Here is a 5537-nt window from a genome sequence, read left to right on the forward strand (position 1 = left end):
CGTGTGAGACATGCAGCAGGGACTAACTGTGATGCAGACTGCATGCACGCGCTAGTGTGGGCACGCATGCTGGCAGCGTGCTCATGTGCATGTTTTGGAACAGAGAATTAAAAAATGTGACAGAGTAGGGGGGGCAGGGAAATGAGGGGTGGTATTAGAGAGAGAGGGGTTGCTAAATGGAGAGTGGGAATGGTAGAAGAGGAGGAGGAGTGACTTGGCACGGCATGTTTTTGTGGGTTCCACCGAGGCGTGTTTTTGGCGTGGTGGCTGCCTTCACGCTGATGATGCAATTTCACCGCCTGCCTGCAAGTCGCAGCCAGCCCATGTTCCTCCCGCCGCCGCCTGGTCGGTCCTTATCAGAGTGTGGCTGTGGTTCTCCATGGCCCTCCGGGTCCAGCTTAGGAGATCAGGGTACCGCAAAGCCTGTTACAGAAACAGCTAGCTGCCACTCTCACTTCTCACTCACTCCGGGGCCCGACTGTAGCCTGTCGTCTTCCTCAGCACTGTCATGGTAATTTGACTCTACGTCTGAGGAAGGCAAAGCCAATACATTGTGGTGGTGGGGAAGTAGAGGATGGCGGGGTGGAGCATGGTGGATAATGGATAATGGAAGGAGAGAGTGTGCAGGCATAGGATGTAACCACATGTTTCAGTGTGGCTCTATCGAGTTGGGCCTTAGCTGTTTGTGGTTCCCATCTAAAACTAAGCAGGAAGCCGCACTGGAAAAATCCAGAGCAATTCCTCCTCACAGTTAGCGCCCAGAAACAAAGGGGGATCTACTGGTGGTGACATTACAGCCATGTTTTTCTGTGATGTATCAGTGACAAAGAAAATTCCTCCAGTGAGAGTAATACCACTGGGGTCTTTCACTCTCTACAAATATTTCACTCAGAAAATTCTCCTATTCTTCTTCTTCTTCTTCTCAACCTTGCTGTTCCTGTCAACCTTCCTAATTCTGTCCAGTAAATGTTTCACCCTCCTGTCCATCTCTCAATGTCTCACTCCCCCTCTGTGTCATCCCTTCCTCTCCCATATCTGCAGAGCATGATGGGATCACAGCTGTGGAATATGGTCATCAACATGACTCTCTCTTCCCCGACTGCGTGAGGATAGGGACCCTCACTCACACGTAGAATAATGTGCTGCCTTCCTGTGTGTGTGTGTGTGTGTGTGTGTGTGTGTGTGTGTGTGTACATGGGCAGGCGTGTGTTCATGCATGTGTGTGTTTATGCTGCGGTGGGGCTGTGCCACTTCCCACAGAAAGAAAACACATGAGAACATTACCACCGCCTCCCTCCCTCTCTCTCTCTCTCTCTCTCTCTCTCTCTCTCTCTGCCACTGCACTTTTCCCCATCCTCTCTCGCCCCCTCCCCTCTCTTCTTCTTGTTCTTAAAGGTACAGGAACAAAGTAATCGAGTCGAGAATAACAGTGGAGGAGGAAGACACAGTTCAGGAAAACACGTACTACTCTCTGCCCCGCCTCGGACCATATTAAAGGTTTTTATTAAACGTTTCAATAACCACAACCTTTAAAGCTGATAAGCTTAAAACAGATTGAGTTTTCTGTACTTAATGTACTGTAATGTTACCTTGTGCTATAACAGCTATCTTACAGGATCATTGTCACACTCTTAGATTGGATCGGTCTAATAAAATGTTGGTTGTGATCTGTGTTTAATTGAAGCTGTTGGTGGGGTTTCAGGAGCAGGACCACACCTCAATCAGGTCTCTTCCGGCATTCCCCTCCCCCCTCACCCCTTTTCTATGTATTACTTCTTACTCTCCTTCTTACCATCCGAAGGCTCCTAATGGGTGCTACAGTGGATTCCCCACCGAAGCTTCGCCACAACCCAACAGCATACAAGAAACTCAATATCAAGCATAATACAATAATTTTCGTTCTGTTAATAAATCACTTTCTTGTTGATGCTGTGGTCCTCGCTATGAATACGTTGGCCCTGGTATTCTGCAACATTTTGTGTCAAACTCTCAGTTTGTACAAGTTTGTTGTAGCAGTTGTCACATTGTGAGAAGTTTTTTTTTTGTCACCTCTCGGTGGCCTCACGACCTCATTTCTCTTCAATGTCAACTTATGTATGAAGAGCACAGATGTACTCTTACTCAACTTATGATGCAATGCAATTTCATGTCAAATGGCAAGGTGCTGCAGCGACCAATCGGATACCTGCAGGCACTCAGATTACTTTGTAAGGCTTCTGTTCATTGCTTTTATATAAAGTCATTGTTGTTCAGATAAATGTCCAGAGTTAGAAAATCCCATAGTTACATAGTATCTTTGCAGTTACTCAAACTGGAGTTCCTGGATCCCATTTCATCAGCGCTGTGTTTTTGTTAATGCAGTGTTCTTTTGGATCTAAACGCCTGTTAAGGCCTTATTTCTCCTGGCTTCAAGGTTCGATTGATGGTAAGGTGGCTTTAGCTGCTGGTAAATCTGAAGTAATGGCACATACTAGTTAAAAAGAAGGGGAAAATGTAACACAGATGCCTTTTACCCATTAAGGCTTTTGTGTTGTCAACTGAAATATGTGGAATAGTGTTTTTAAAGTTTGCAATCACTTTGAACATTTTTACGAGGCGGCCTAGAAAGAAAGATATAGGAGATGGATTTTATTATTATTTCTTTCATGTGTAGCTGCAACCTGTATCTGCAGAGGAGGCGGACGAAAGCGACGAGTGCCAAAGCTTTCTTTCTTTCTTTGTCTCTAATTATGGGAGCTCTGAAGAGCAGAGAGTCTTTCTTCATCACAGCAGAGGCCCGCAGTAGCCGCTGGGTGTCAGATGGATGAAGCGAAGCGAAGGGGGTTGAGGCGGTTGGGGAGGGTGCTGGGTGTTTGGGAATGGCACAGATGAACTTGGTGACCAAGTGGAATGACGCAAATCAAAACAGACAAACAGACAGGAAGGCAGGCGGACAGACATAACAGCTGGTAGGTAGGCATGCAGACAGACAGACAGACAGACAGAATAGCACACAGACAGTCATAATAACAGACAGACAGGTTCATATTTGGGATAACAGTGCTTGAAGTTATGTAAGCAGGGGCTTACAGCTTCAAAAATCTTTCAGCAGCACTAGATGTTTATCAAGGCTGGGCTGTGCGGATGGATTTTTTTTTAACTCTTGTAAACAATTTCCTACATGTTCATTGTTTCCTTTGGCCTTCGCTGAGATGTGTCGTTTTTACAATTAAGAAATAATTACCTTAAGCTAAGCATTATTCAAACCTAGCAACTAAACAAAACCTGTTTGTTTGTGGATGATTCATCGATTTTGAGACGCAGGTTTCAGGGGTTGAATATATGTGTCATATTAACAACGGCTGAACGATTAATTGATTAATGTCTTACGGCAGTTTCTGGTGTAAATTTCACACTTACATGTAAAACTGGATTAGCCTCAATGATTTTGCCAGATGAGCGTGTCCTCCCCATTGTCCCCCCCACTCCCTCTTACATGCAAACCCATGAACATCCTCCAACCTGTTGACCCAATCAGTGACACAAAGAGGCCCACCCTTCAGGAACCCAGTGCTTTATAATGCATTTAAAAGTGCCATTTCCCGACTGCAAGTCAAGATGTCAAGAAGGAGGAGAGCAGAGATGGACTGAGAGCGAAGGAGAAGAGAAGAGGCGGATCAAGCGGCCACTGCGAGTCAAGGCTGACTCATAAGGATTGTTGGGCGGAGGTTTCACTGCTGCCTTGTGTTTAGTTGTTTTGGGGTTGTGTGTTTCTCTTTTTTTACTGGCCCTGGAGAAGTTCCTCCAACCACACACACACATATACAAACATAACATACACACATACATGCAGGCTCCGGGGACGCCTCCCGATGCAGGTGTCGAGAAATGGGCCGAGAAAGGCATCCATTCGCTCTGCACTGGATAATACAACCTGTGATTAATTATAATTTGGCCTCACAAAGGCAGGGGCTGGGGGAATTCCTCTGTTGGTCTGGACTGCAACTTATTGTGTTTTTCCTTCCCGTGCAGGCCAATGTCGGGGCGGAGCAGAGACCGAACAGGGGTACTGGATGCCTGCACGTCTGACGTGGACCCTTACTGCTGGAGCTGTTGCATAACATGAAGGTTTTTAATGGGGAAGGACTGCACTCTGCAGACTGGAACAGAGCAACAAGAGTTTAACACACACTTGAGGGTAAAGAAAGTCAGTGTGGCCAGAGATGGCTTAGTGGTTCCTGGCTTTGGAGCTACATTGCTTGCCTGAGTGAAAGAAAGGCCACCCAAAAGAGAACAAAGCGAGAGAATGAGGAAAAGCAGAACTTCTTTATCTCTGGGTTCCTCCCAAAATTCTTATAGGTTGCCCAAATAATGACATGTAATCTTGGTTTTCTTCTAAATTTCTCACATTAGTTCCTTTGTTACCCTGACCCAGTGTAAATAAACACCAGTGAAAGCTATACTTCAGCAAGGTGTGGTCTCTCTTACTTGAAATTAGAGTGTATTACATATCATCACTATTATTGCCCTTAACCTTTGACGTCAAACATGTATTACTTTATCAGATAGACTAACAGTGTTTACCTTTCACCTCAAACATGTGGCATGAATCCAGCCTCAAAAAGTTGTTATCTTGGATGTCACGCTCTTTTCTAATTCTTTTATTTGAGCACACTTGGTCTTTTTCAAGGCAAGAAACTTAAAAAAACACCAAGTGTTGTCATATAGTTAGTGATACAATTAAATAATTGGAGCTTTTCAAAATATGTGACCAGCTCATATTCTTCGGTGTACATTCAACTTGCAGTATATACAATATAAAAATAAAGTTTAATCATGTTTATTTTTTTTACACATTTGAATCACATTCAGTTTTTTTGATCAATACGATGTCAAAATTAGAACAAATCACAACAAACTGAACTAAATTAAAGGGACACTCCCTCAAGATGTCATCAGGGTCATCTCGGCTTGGGCTTGAGTCAGAAATGGAGCTGTGGGGTTTGAAAGAGGGCGGGACGGGTCTAATGAAACATGCAGTTTAGTTGCATTATGGGAGCTTGACCAAGGAATATCTCTACCACTTTGAGTTTGATCGTCCTTTTCTCAAATCTGTCCATAGTGAAATCCCCAGCTTTATAAAAGCTCAATACAAAATTGGTGGAGTACCCCTTTAAGCACAAATATATAACACAACATAAGATTGCATATTAACCATCATAACCCCTTTATATATGCCGATCTGGTCTCCTTCCTGTAGCCAGCACAGGATCATACGCTCTGTGAGCAGTAAACCTAATATAGTAAACCTGACAACCATCTTAAATATCTCTAACTTTACTTTTAGCCAATCGTAGATGCTATATATACAGAGCTGGACACTTTCAGGGATATGGAACAACCAGCGTGCCACCTCCTTACAACCGCTTTGTAATTGGAGTCGGAGGTGCCAGGGAAAGTGGGTTGCCCTCGGGTCACTGGGGTGTCAGAGTTTTAATGAAAGATAATAACCAATCCCCTTTTAGCTAACAAGAAATCAGCTAAAGATCTCATCAGGA

The 5537-nt window shown here is 44.3% G+C and overlaps 1 long non-coding RNA gene across 1 annotated transcript; it reads left to right on the plus strand.

Annotated features, from left to right (window-relative positions):
- Positions 1–2809: 2809 nt before the first annotated feature.
- Positions 2810–4441, plus strand: LOC127350338 (uncharacterized). The gene is made up of 2 exons (XR_007880548.1): positions 2810–2948; positions 4012–4441. It is a non-coding gene; the product is annotated as an uncharacterized LOC127350338 (long non-coding RNA).
- Positions 4442–5537: the final 1096 nt, after the last annotated feature.

The sequence above is a fragment of the Dicentrarchus labrax genome, unplaced genomic scaffold, assembly GCF_905237075.1.
Source record: "Dicentrarchus labrax unplaced genomic scaffold, dlabrax2021, whole genome shotgun sequence".
NCBI lineage: Eukaryota > Metazoa > Chordata > Actinopteri > Moronidae > Dicentrarchus > Dicentrarchus labrax.